This window comes from Phalacrocorax carbo (assembly GCF_963921805.1).
Source record: "Phalacrocorax carbo chromosome W unlocalized genomic scaffold, bPhaCar2.1 SUPER_W_unloc_5, whole genome shotgun sequence".
Lineage (NCBI taxonomy): Eukaryota > Metazoa > Chordata > Aves > Suliformes > Phalacrocoracidae > Phalacrocorax > Phalacrocorax carbo.
The window spans coordinates 21,334-32,946 of NW_026990256.1; positions in this window are offsets into that span (position 1 = coordinate 21,334).

Genomic DNA, 11,613 nt, shown 5'->3' on the forward strand with positions numbered 1-11,613 from the left:
ATGTGAGGTGCCCCAATTTGGCTGGAACACCTCATGTCGATGAATAAAAGAATTACCGTTGTAATTTTATTTTTCATTCTAGCCCCTCTCTCCTCAGTTGTCTTGGGTCAGTTGCAAATTTTCATAACATGATCCCACTGTATGGGAGTAAGCAAGCTGCTGTGTGGTGCTCTGCTGCCACCTAGCATTAAACCACAGCAGGGGCAAGAATTAAAAGGCTTAGTTTGCATTTGAGAAGATTTTGAATAGATAATATTGAAACTTTGGAATGCAGTTGACACACTAGAAGGACGGATGTTGTGGTTCAGCCTCAGTCGGCAACTAAACACCACGCAGCTGCTCGCTCACTCCCCCCCACCCCGTGGGATGGGGAAGAGAATCGGAAAAGCAAAAGAACTTGTGGGTTGAGGTAAGTACAGTTTAATAACTACAATAAAGCTAATAATTATTACAATAATGATTATGATAATAATAACAATAATGATAATATAATAAAATGGAAAAGAAAAAAAAAAAAACAGAAACAAACGATACAGGTGCTCACCACCCGCTGACCGACGCTGCCCATCCGCGAGCCACGATTGCTTCCTCCCTCCCCCGGCCAGCCCCTCCCAGGAAACATACTGGGCATGATGCTACATGATATGGAAATATCCCTTTGGCCAGTTTGAATCCACTCTCTTAGCTGTGCCCCCTCCCCTCCCAGCATCTTGTGCACCTGACAGAGCATGGGAAGCTAGAAATGTCCTTGACTAGTACAAGAACTACCCAGCAACAGCCCAAAACATCTGTGTGTTATCTCAACATTGTTTTCATATTAAGTCCAAAGCACAGCACTATGCCAGCTACAGTAAACAAAATTAACTCTACCCCAGGTAAAACCATGACAGTATCCACCCCTTATTCCATATCATTTACACCATGCTCAGGTCCCATATTATCCAATACAATTTCAATAATCCCTACCTGCCTTCTCATCCTTCAACAGAATATACAGATTTCATTTATCATTCCCCTAGTCTATGGACCACCCCCGTAAAATGTCCGTGAAATGTCCATTGAGTTCATTTAGTCCATGACTTCAGGTTCCATCTATTGTAAGAGTCTTTCAGAGAGGTGCTGTGTGTGGTGTTGGACTGTTGCATGCTGAAGTCAGTCCTCATTCCATCATTGCTGCACTGTTAGTCCTTGTTTTCTCACTGCTGCACTTCGCTTGGTTCAATGAAAGTTCAATTTTTTTAATACTAATTTGGGAGATTCCCACCATGATACCACTGATATGGTATATAGCAACCATAGTAGTGATGACATACAACATTATATAGAAATTAACAGCATACCATTCAGTTTGTTGGCTGTTTTCACCCAAAATCAAATCCCCTTGAGGCACACATCGGATTTCTCCATCCTCCCACATCACCCACCAAGTGCACCCAGGTCCTTGAGCAAAAGCAATCCCACGAATGGGTTTGCCTTTCCCTGAGGCAGGAATAACGCAGACTGTTTTGCCCAGCATACTATTTGCATGCACTACAGGGACTCTACCCCATTCCACAGTATGTAGGATTTCTGACTGGGCAGGGCCAGCTCGAATGGCAGAGCCCCTCATGTTGACAAACCAGGTGGCTTTTGCTAAATGTGTATCCCAGTGCTTGAATGTTCCACCCTCCATTGTTCTCAGTGTAGTCTTTAACAGTCCATTGTACCTCTCGATTTTCCCAGAGGCTGGTGCATGATAGGGGATGTGATACACCCACTCAATACCATGCTTTTTGGCCCAGCTGTCTATGAGGTTATTTTGGAAATGAGTCCCATTGCCTGACTCAGTTCTTTCTGGGGTGCCATGTCGCCACAGGACTTGTTTTTCGAGACCCAGGAGAGTGTTCCAGGCAGTGGCATGGGATACAGCATATGTTTCCAGCCAGCCAGTGGTTGCTTCCACCATTGTAAGCACATGGCACTTGCCTTGGCGGGTCTGTAGGAGTGTGATATAGTCAATTTGCCAGGCCTCCCCAAATTTATATTTCAGCCATCGTCCCCCATACCACAGAGGCTTTACCCGCTTGGCTTGCTTGATTGCGGTGCACATTTCTCATCCGTAGATTGACGGAAAACCAGCGGGAGACAGGCACCATCAGATCATGATCAGCAAGTCTCGTTTATTGGCAATCAGCAAACATCTTTTATACCATTCGTTAATTAACACATACATATTGCAAAAGCGCAGCTCATCATTGGCTGGGAGGTAAATGCCAACTCCTCCCATGCTTATCTCTTGTGGTCAGCCTTGCAATTAGCAGTTACTTGTTTCTCACATTCTTTTGTCGATCAACAACAGCTGGCCTCACATTCTTTTGTTGATCAACAGCTGGGCCCAAGGTCGCTCTGACCTTGAGCCTGTTTTTCTACTTCAATGCCCTCTTTCTGCTAGCCATTCCCGGGCTAGAGTTTCCCACATTTCCCCCTTTTTCTTTTGTTCCTTGAGAAAGGAACACGGCACTCATACTTCTTTCCATCATTTGTTGCATACATTGCGATATACAAGGGACACACATTAATATAATAATAAACATTACAAATATTATTAATCCCATCTGCAAAATACTCTTGATCCCATTGCCAATGCCCCATCCATTAAACAAGCTGTTAAACCAATGCCATGGATCATCCTCCCTAAGTTCTGAGACCCTCCTTCTTAAGCTCTCAATACTTGCATGTATAGATTCCGAGTGATCTGATAGATTCATGCAACACATCCCTTCAAATTCAGCACACCCATGTCCTTGGGCTAAAAGCAAAAAATCTATGGCTGCGCGGTTTTGCAGCGTAGCGTGTCTTACAGAGTCTACATCTAGTAATAAGTCAGATAATGCCTTTGATGTGGCATTTGTTTGCTTAGCTAGCCAACATCCTAGCTTGTTTAATGTCGTGAGGCTTTGAGCAACACCAACTCCAGGAGCCAAGAAGGAAACAGCTATGATCTTTGTAGGATTCCAAAATTCAGCTGTAGAGTCACAGTTATCCTCAAACTTATGAGTGCTCCTTTTGCTTCTCATCTTTCTATGATGTTGATAAATCATTGAAGTGTTAGGGGTAAGAAACGTTAGGCGACCTATAGAGCAAGGCCCTCCCTTTATATGTGACGGGATGCCAGGCCAAGCCCAATCTCCACAAATTAAAAACAAACCTGCAGGTAGCGCAATAGGCATATTGTTAGAGCTTGATATATTAACAGAGGTATAGTTACACCAAGCAGTAGCATTTTTATATATACTTAGGGTGGCATTCACAGACTAAGAAAGAGACTGGTTCTTTCCTGTGTAAGTAAGATATAAACAAACATCCATTGACAAAGAACCCAATAGCTCAAGCTCTTGTGGCTCAAGATTAGTTTGAGGGCGATGGACTGCCCAACCGTCCCAATTATTCACACAATTCTGGGGAGTATCACAAAGGCTTCCTAAGTGTGGTGTATTTTGTGGTATCACTAGCGTCCAATTATCAACTGGCACTCCAACCAAACAGGTGGAGAAGGGATTTCCTGGTGATGACAATGATAGGCAGATGGAATCTCGGCCTGTTAGATTTGCCAGGGTAACCCATACATTCTGTTTGGGCTGGGGCAGTATGTATATGCCCTCGGTGATTCTTATCACGATACTTACGATGACTAATGGGAGTACTCTCGTGTACATTTTTTCTTTGTCTTTTCCCAGTGCCTTGGTGTTACTTCCCATATTTCAGGTATATCGTCTAGAACCCTCTACCTCGTGGCCTGTGATGATTCAATCCTTATGTGTCTGTAAGTGGTGATAGTAGCAACTGTCACACCACCTCCTAGCTCGATGGGTTTTTACCCACCTGCGCTATTAACAGTTATGACATCCTCTTAGTGCCCAGGGTCGGCACTTATCGCATTGGGGACATTCTATCCATATCCTGTCTACCTCTACCGGTGTAGTCATATGTCTTCACCGTCTACTTCGCAGATTTCGTTCTTCTGTTCACTAGGCATAGCCTTTACCCACCTACTGGGTATCCACCTTGGACCTGTGGGGGTAAGCACACGCATGTAACCTCGACCAAAATACTTGACTTCTACGGGCCCTTGCCATAGACCAGTGGAAGGGTCTCGATACTTCACCATTACTGCCTGTCTTGACTCTTTCCTATCGTCATTTCCATGCACCCACGCAGGAGGGTTATCGTGTTCTGCAAATAGGCATAAGTGATTTAATACAAACAAAACTTTTGCACAAACAAAACTTTTGCCATTCCAACACCCTTATCTTCTCCCCCTTTTTCTTTTTGCACTGAGTAAGTGCACCCAAAATGTGAGTAGAACCATGGAGTATGGTGAGATTGATGGGGAGATCGGGGTCCAGGCGGTCTACTGCTCTCTGGACAATCTCGGAGCGAAGACGTCGTATCATAGTGTGTTGTTCAGCAGTCGGTCGGACCGGCGCGGCAGGGTCAGTGCCCTTTAACATTGGGCGAAGAATTGAGAGTCACTGATGCGCCACCCAAGGTATTTCCATACCGGTGAACGTTGAACCTTCTCTGCTGCTATTACTAGGTCGTGTAGCTGGAGCTGTTGCTGTAAATATAATTCTTGCTGTGCTGAGAAAGGTTGTACTTGCGCAAACAAGATGTCATCCATGTAATGGTAAATTATAGTGTCCGGCCATTGCTGCCTCACTTCTTTCAATGCAGCATCTACGAAGAGTTGACACAGAGTAGGGCTATTCTTCATGCCTTGTGGCAATACTGTCCATTCGAAGCGTAAGTCAGGACCCTCTCTGTTGATTGCTGGTAACGTAAATGCAAATCGCTGGGTATCCTGAGGATGCAGCTTTGTAGTAAAAAAGCAGTCCTTTAAGTCGATAATTAGTAAATGCCAGCCAGTTGGTAGCATGGCTGGATTTGGAAGGCTAGGCTGTAAAGCCCCCATCGCTTGCATTTGCTGATTTACTGCCCATAGATCATGTAACAGCCTGTATTTCCCTGACTTTTTCTTGATAACAAAAATAGGGGTGTTCCAGGGGCTTGTCGATGGTCGGAGATGTCCTTGATCTAATAGTTCTTTTATTAATATGTGGGCTTGTTGTAGACTTTCCCGTTTGAGCGGTCACTGCCCGACCCATACTGGCTCTTCTGTGAGCCATGTCAGTGGGATTGGGAAAGTCCATGTGGCAGTGACCCTCTTTGGTTACTGTTGAGAGTTTTTGGCTGGACCCAATGGGGTGAGAGCGGCACAAACTTGTTGCTGAACGCGTACCATTCCCTGCCCAACTTCCCTCAATGCTTCAACTAACATAGCTTGGGGGCCGGGAGGTACCCGACTCATGCATTCAAGCATCACCTCAATGCCTGCGTCTAGGGGAAGTGTAATTAAAATGCTCTTAGCAGCATGGTTGGAGTTTTCCATAACACATTGACGCAGCAATGGGCCCTTCATAAAAATTTTCCAATCAAGAGGATTATGGTGTGCTAATAAATTTTGATTGTTAGCAGGGTCCGGTTGATAGATGACAGGGAAAGCCTGAGCTAACAAATCGGCGGTCTCTAGGTCCCCGTTCTGTAATGCCTCTAACCCGATTTTTCGCCAGTCAACCTGGCTACGCACAGCAGGCACAGAACGGTGACTAGACAGCGTGCTCGGCTTATTTTCCTCCACCGGAGAGACTACATCACATAAATTTTCAATATCTTCACCTCCCTTTCCCAAGCTTATTCCTCCTCCGCTAGTTTCTACAGATGTAGATTTATCAGGGGCGGGAGGGGGGGGAATAAGGGGTTTTCGAGGTACGACAACTGGGATCCCCGAGAAAGGAGGTGAGAGATTGTCTAAGCCAATTCCAGTCTTTCCAGCATTGGGGTCACAGTTGTCTAGCCGATCAGAGGCGGCTGTTGCTAATCTTTTTTCAGTTTTATATTTTTTCATACAGTTAATCACTTCCCGCCAAGGTTTCATTAACTTTTTCGCTGTCTTATCGTCATCTATCACCAAATCCCACAAACAATCACCATAGGCTCTCCCCTCCTCTACTTCAAAAATCAACTCCGGTTCTTTAAAAAACCCTTTCGCTTTACCCACTGCAACTAATCCTGACAAGTCTTTTAACTGACTTACTCCCCGCTTTTCTAAAAAGCGCTTTAATAATTCGAAAGCTACCTCGACCTCCATCGCCCGATGTGAGGAAAATCAGCGTCTTTGTACGGCTCTCGCTCCCGGGTTAGCTTCAACTGCGGAAAGCGGATCCCCTCTTGAATCCCGAGGTTGGATCCAGGCCGGAGGGTCGGGACGTATCAAAAATGATGCATAAATCGACTCCTCTTTGCCCCCTGGCCGCCGTCTGCCAGTGCGTCTCCGTCTCTCACTGCTGTATCCGAAATAGTCCTTTTCAGGTGTCGGTTACTAAAGTGTCCCTTCTCGCATCCTCAGCTTATCAGCAACGGTAGTTCTTTGCGTAGATCTATACCCTTAATGCTACGCCTTTCTAAGAGGGATGTAAAGGGATCATATGCTGCTTGCCTCTGCGTTGTGCTCGTCGGCGCCATTGCAGCTCCCAAGGTCTCGGCAGCACGTATCAGCTGAGCCCACCTATGTGGTCGCCCAGGGCACGCAGACTGAGCCCACCTATGTGGTCGCCCAGGGCACGCAGACCAGCTGCGTTGTCTGTTTTGCCGTCCCTCTGCTTGCAGGACCCGAACCCTACGCTGGACCGTCCGTGGCATCACGTCGGGGTCACCATTTGACGGAAAACCAGCGGGAGACAGGCACCATCCGATGATGATCAGCAAGTCTCGTTTATTGGCAATCAGCAAACATCTTTTATACCATTCATTAATTAACACATACATATTGCAAAAGCGCAGCTCATCATTGGCTGGGAGGTAAATGCCAACTCCTCCCATGCTTATCTCTTGTGGTCAGCCTTGCAATTAGCAGTTACTTGTTTCTCACATTGTTTTACCGATCAGCAACAGCTGGCCTCACATTCTTTTGTCGACCAACAGCTGGGCCCAAGGTCGCTCTGACCTTGAGCCTGTTTTTCTACTTCAATGCCCTCTTTCTGGTAGCCATTCCCGGGCTAGAGTTTCCCACAGTAGATAACCTGTGCAAGAACATCCATGGTCAAGTCCACCCCTTGATCACGAGCCCACCTGTATGTTGCATCTCTCCCTTGATGGCCTAAGGTGTCATGGGCCCACCGAGCTAGAAGTAGTTCACCCTTAGTTTGCCAGTCCAGATCCACCTCAGCCACTTCAGTCTTGGCAGCCTGATACACCTGCTGGTTGTTCCGATGTTCTTCAGTGGCCCGACTCTTGGGGACGTGAGCATCCACATGACGTACTTTCACAACCAGGTTCTCTACCCGGGCAGCAAAATCTTGCCACAATGTGGCAGCCCAGATGGGTTTGCCTTTGCACTGCCAGTTGCTCTGCTTCCACTGCTGCAGCCAGCCCCACAGGGCATTTGCCACCATCCAGGAGACAGCATAAAGATAGAGCATTGGCCACTTTTCCCGTTCAGCAATGTCTAAGGCCAGCTGGATGGCCTTTACCTCTGCAAACTGGCTTGATTCTCCTTCTCCTTCAGCAGTTTCTGCAGCTTGTCGTGTAGGACTCCATACAGCAGCCTTCCATCTCGGGTGCTTTCCCACAAGGCGACAGGACCCATCGGTGAACAGGGCATACCACTTTTCATCTTCTGACGGTTTTTTATAGAGTGGGGCTTCTTCAGCACGTGTCACCTCCTCCTCTGATGATAATCCAATGTCTTTGCCTTCTGGCCAGTCCATAATCACTTCCAAGATTCCTGGGCGACTGGGGTTTCCTACTCGAGCCCGCTGGGTGATCAGTGCAACCCATTTACTCCAAAAACCCACAACGCCCAAGAAAGCTTGTGTTTCCTTTTTGCTGGTTGGTGGAGACATGGCTGCTGTTTTGTTGATCACATCCATTGGGATCTGACGACGTCCATCTTGCCATTTGATTCCAAAGAACTGGATCTCTTGTGCATGTCCCTTCACCTTACTTTGTTTTATGGCAAAACCAGCTTTCAGAAGGCTTTGGACTATTTTCTCTCCCCTTCTCAAAAACTTCCACTGTGTTGCCCCACACAATGATGTCATCAATGTATTGAAGCTGCTCCAAAACGCCTCTCTGTTCCAGTGCAGTCTGAATCAGTCAATGGCAAATGGTAGGACTGTGTTTCCACCCCTGGGGCAGTTGAGTCCAGGTGTACTGGACACCCCTCCAAGTAAAAGCAAACTGTGGCCTGCATTCTGCTGCCAGAGGGATGGAGAAGAATGCATTAGCGATATCAGTTGTGGCATACCACTTGGCTGCCTTGGACTCCAGTTTGTATTGAAGTTCTAGCATGTCTGGCACAGCAGCACTCAACAGTGGAGTGACTTCATGCAGGCCATGATAGTCTACTGTTAGCCTCCACTCTCCATTAGACTTCCGGACTGGCCATATGGGACTGTTAAAGGGTGAATGGGTCTTACTGATGACTCCTTGGCTCCTCAAGTTGGTGAATGAGCTCATGGATGGGGATCAGAGAGTCTTGGTTTGTGAGATATTGCTGCCGGTGCACAGTTGTGGTGGCGATCGGCACCTGTTGTTCTTCGACCTTCAGCAACCCCACAACAGAAGGGTCCTTCGAGAGGCCAGGCAAGGTAGACAGGTGTTTAATTTCCGCCGTCGCAAAGGCAGCTACACCAAAAGCCCACTTGTACCCTTCTGGGTCCTTGAAATACCCTCTCCTGAGGTAGTCTATGCCGAGGATGCACGGAGCCTCTGGGCCAGTCACAATGGGGTGCTTCTGCCACTCATTCCCAGTTAGGCTCACTGCGGCCTCCAATACAGTTAGCTCTTGGGGTCCCCCTGTCATTCCAGCAGTGCTAATGGGTTCTGCCCCTATATAGTTTGATGGCATTAAGGTGCACTGTGCGCCGGTGTCCACTAAAGCTTTATAGTTCTGCAGGTCAGACGTGCCAGGCCATCGGATCCACACAGTCCAGTAGAGCTCGGTTATCCCTTTCCTCCACCTGGCTGGAGGCAGGGCCCCTCTAGTCCTGATCATGGCAGTCACAACTCTCTGTAGATGTGCATCAGGAGTCCCTCTATTACACTTAGAAGTGAAATCAGCGCTTCCACTCCTCTGTCTGGGGACTTGCTCACTGGAAACTGGAGCAGCAGCTTTCCTGGAAGAGCCTCCCTGAGTGACTGTTCTTCCTTGCAGTTCATGCACAGGTTGTCTGTTATGTCTCCAAAAACATAAGTCTATAAATGTGCATAGTGGATTTGATGTAATAATGGATTGTCTTTTGGCCAATGTCAATATCTTACCTATGCTAATAAGTCAGAGAGGCTGTGATACTGACAAAAGCATTATTGATAGATAAAGTATCAATGCTGCTGACACAAAGTATCAGATATGAAGGGTAAATGGCCTGACATCAGGGCTGCTTTGTACAGCATATTTAGACTAATGTTAACAAAGAATAATATCAGTTTAAAGTTTGTTAACTTACTCCTGAGGATTTCAAAGTACCTCACAAATGCACAGTTCTCACAATATTCATGAGGTAGTTTTGAAACCTGGCCTATATTTAAAAGCAAAAAGACATCAACTTTTTATGATCTCTACACAGTGTGAATCTTGCATTTTAATGAAATGTTTTATAGAATTTCTGTATCTTATTCTGAATCTAAGCTTTTCTATTTCTGTAGTGGCAGTTTGTTCTCTGTAGTATATACGTGGCTAGTTAGGACCTTTGGCTAATTCATAACTTTTGACAAGTAGGTTGTTTGTTCCATTTAAATGTAAAGATGTAGAAGAAAAGTAAATAGTCTATATTGTTAAATTTTCCTCTGAGAATGTAAAAATAATAAAACTAAGAAATTAAATTCCGCTATATTGTAACACATAGGAGTAAAGAAAATAGTCTATGCTTTTCTTTCCCCCTTGTACCCAGTTAAACCTCCAGCCTTTTAATCAGTCTGCTCTTATTTGTCATTCATTTCCAGCTGCCAAGAGCAGTTAACACCCAGGCTCTGAGTGGAGCAGGAATATTGAGGATGGTAAACAAGGCTGCTGATGCTGTCAACAAAATGACAATCAAGATGAACGAATCAGATGCAGTAAGAGCTGATTTTTTTTTACTTGAATAATGAGTCGAATTAAATTGCAATTGTTGAGCCTCGTTAAAGCTGTAGAAGTAGAAAATGAGATAGTAATTTGCTTATTGGCTTGGATTCTTAGCTGTATCCGTTGACCATCCTAGCAATAAATGGATAATTTGCTTCTCTAAAACAAGAAATGCTGTTGGTAATCTAAATTATAATGCTAGACTCTTTCCTCTTTTGTCAGTGGTTTGAAGAAAAACAGCAGCAATTTGAGAATCTGGGTCAGCAATTTAGGAAACTTCATGCTGGTGTCGAAGCATTAGTCTGCCACAGAAAAGGTAACTTTACTTTTACGTGACTGCATGAGCTTAAGTGCTTAGAGCTTTAGAAAATGTTAATGAAACAGGAACTTGGTATGTCAGAGCTCTTAACTAACAAATAGTTTTACAGTAAATTTTAATGCAAAATTTTTCTAACTCTACCTTTTAGTTTAAACTGCTCTAGCATTTCTGGTATATTTGTTTTTAATCTTAATTTTATCAAGAATATATATTATTCCTTCTGTTGAACTTGAAAGTTACTACATTGATTAGCATGAATTTTTTTTCTTGCAGAGATTTAATACCATAACTAGCAAGTGATACACTATAGTAGACATCTATAAATGTATCTAAATCTCATGGTGTCACCTGACACCAAGGGGACAGATTCTTTTAGGGATCCTTGGCAGAATGATGACAGCACTAAGTCATAGTTACAATTAAAGCTTTATTTTTCTTTACAGGATTTTATGATTAGCATAGCATAGAATTTATAATCAGAATAGCACAAGATTTCTATAAGCAGAATCAATGTAGTACAATTTTATAAGTAGCATAGTATAGAATTTTATATCACCACTTAGCTTATGGTTTCTAATCACCTGGACTCTCTGCAGTTTGGGTCAAATCTTAATACTTGGTTTGCTGTATCAACGTAACAATCATAATCTTGACTTGAAAAACATATAAAAGAATACAAGACAATCACTCAATCCTCAGAGGAAGCAGACAACAGTGGAGGCATTCCTGGCCACCAGGAGGCCACAGGTCTCACTGCCTAGCAGCAGTTCTGGTCCAAGTTCCCACTTAAGGCTTGTAACTGCTTGATTTTATAGACAGTGCTCTGTGTGCTGTTATGCTTCCCTGTTCTGTGATGGGGTCATCACCACCACCCAGCTGGCTGGGTGCCTGGGACCTTCAAGGCCAGTAAGGAAGGGAGTAGTTGGCCTGACACCCAGGAATCTTGAGGCCCACAGGGAGGGGAAGAAGAAATCTGTTTGGTTTGTCTACTTGGTTCACAGGACCTTCAGGGCCCAATAACGAGGGGAAAGGGGACTAATACATGACCCACTTGGTCACAGAGGATGGCTGTTTGCCTTATAAAATGGTGTTAGTTATGCTAACCATATTACCAGTGAAAAGGATTGGCATA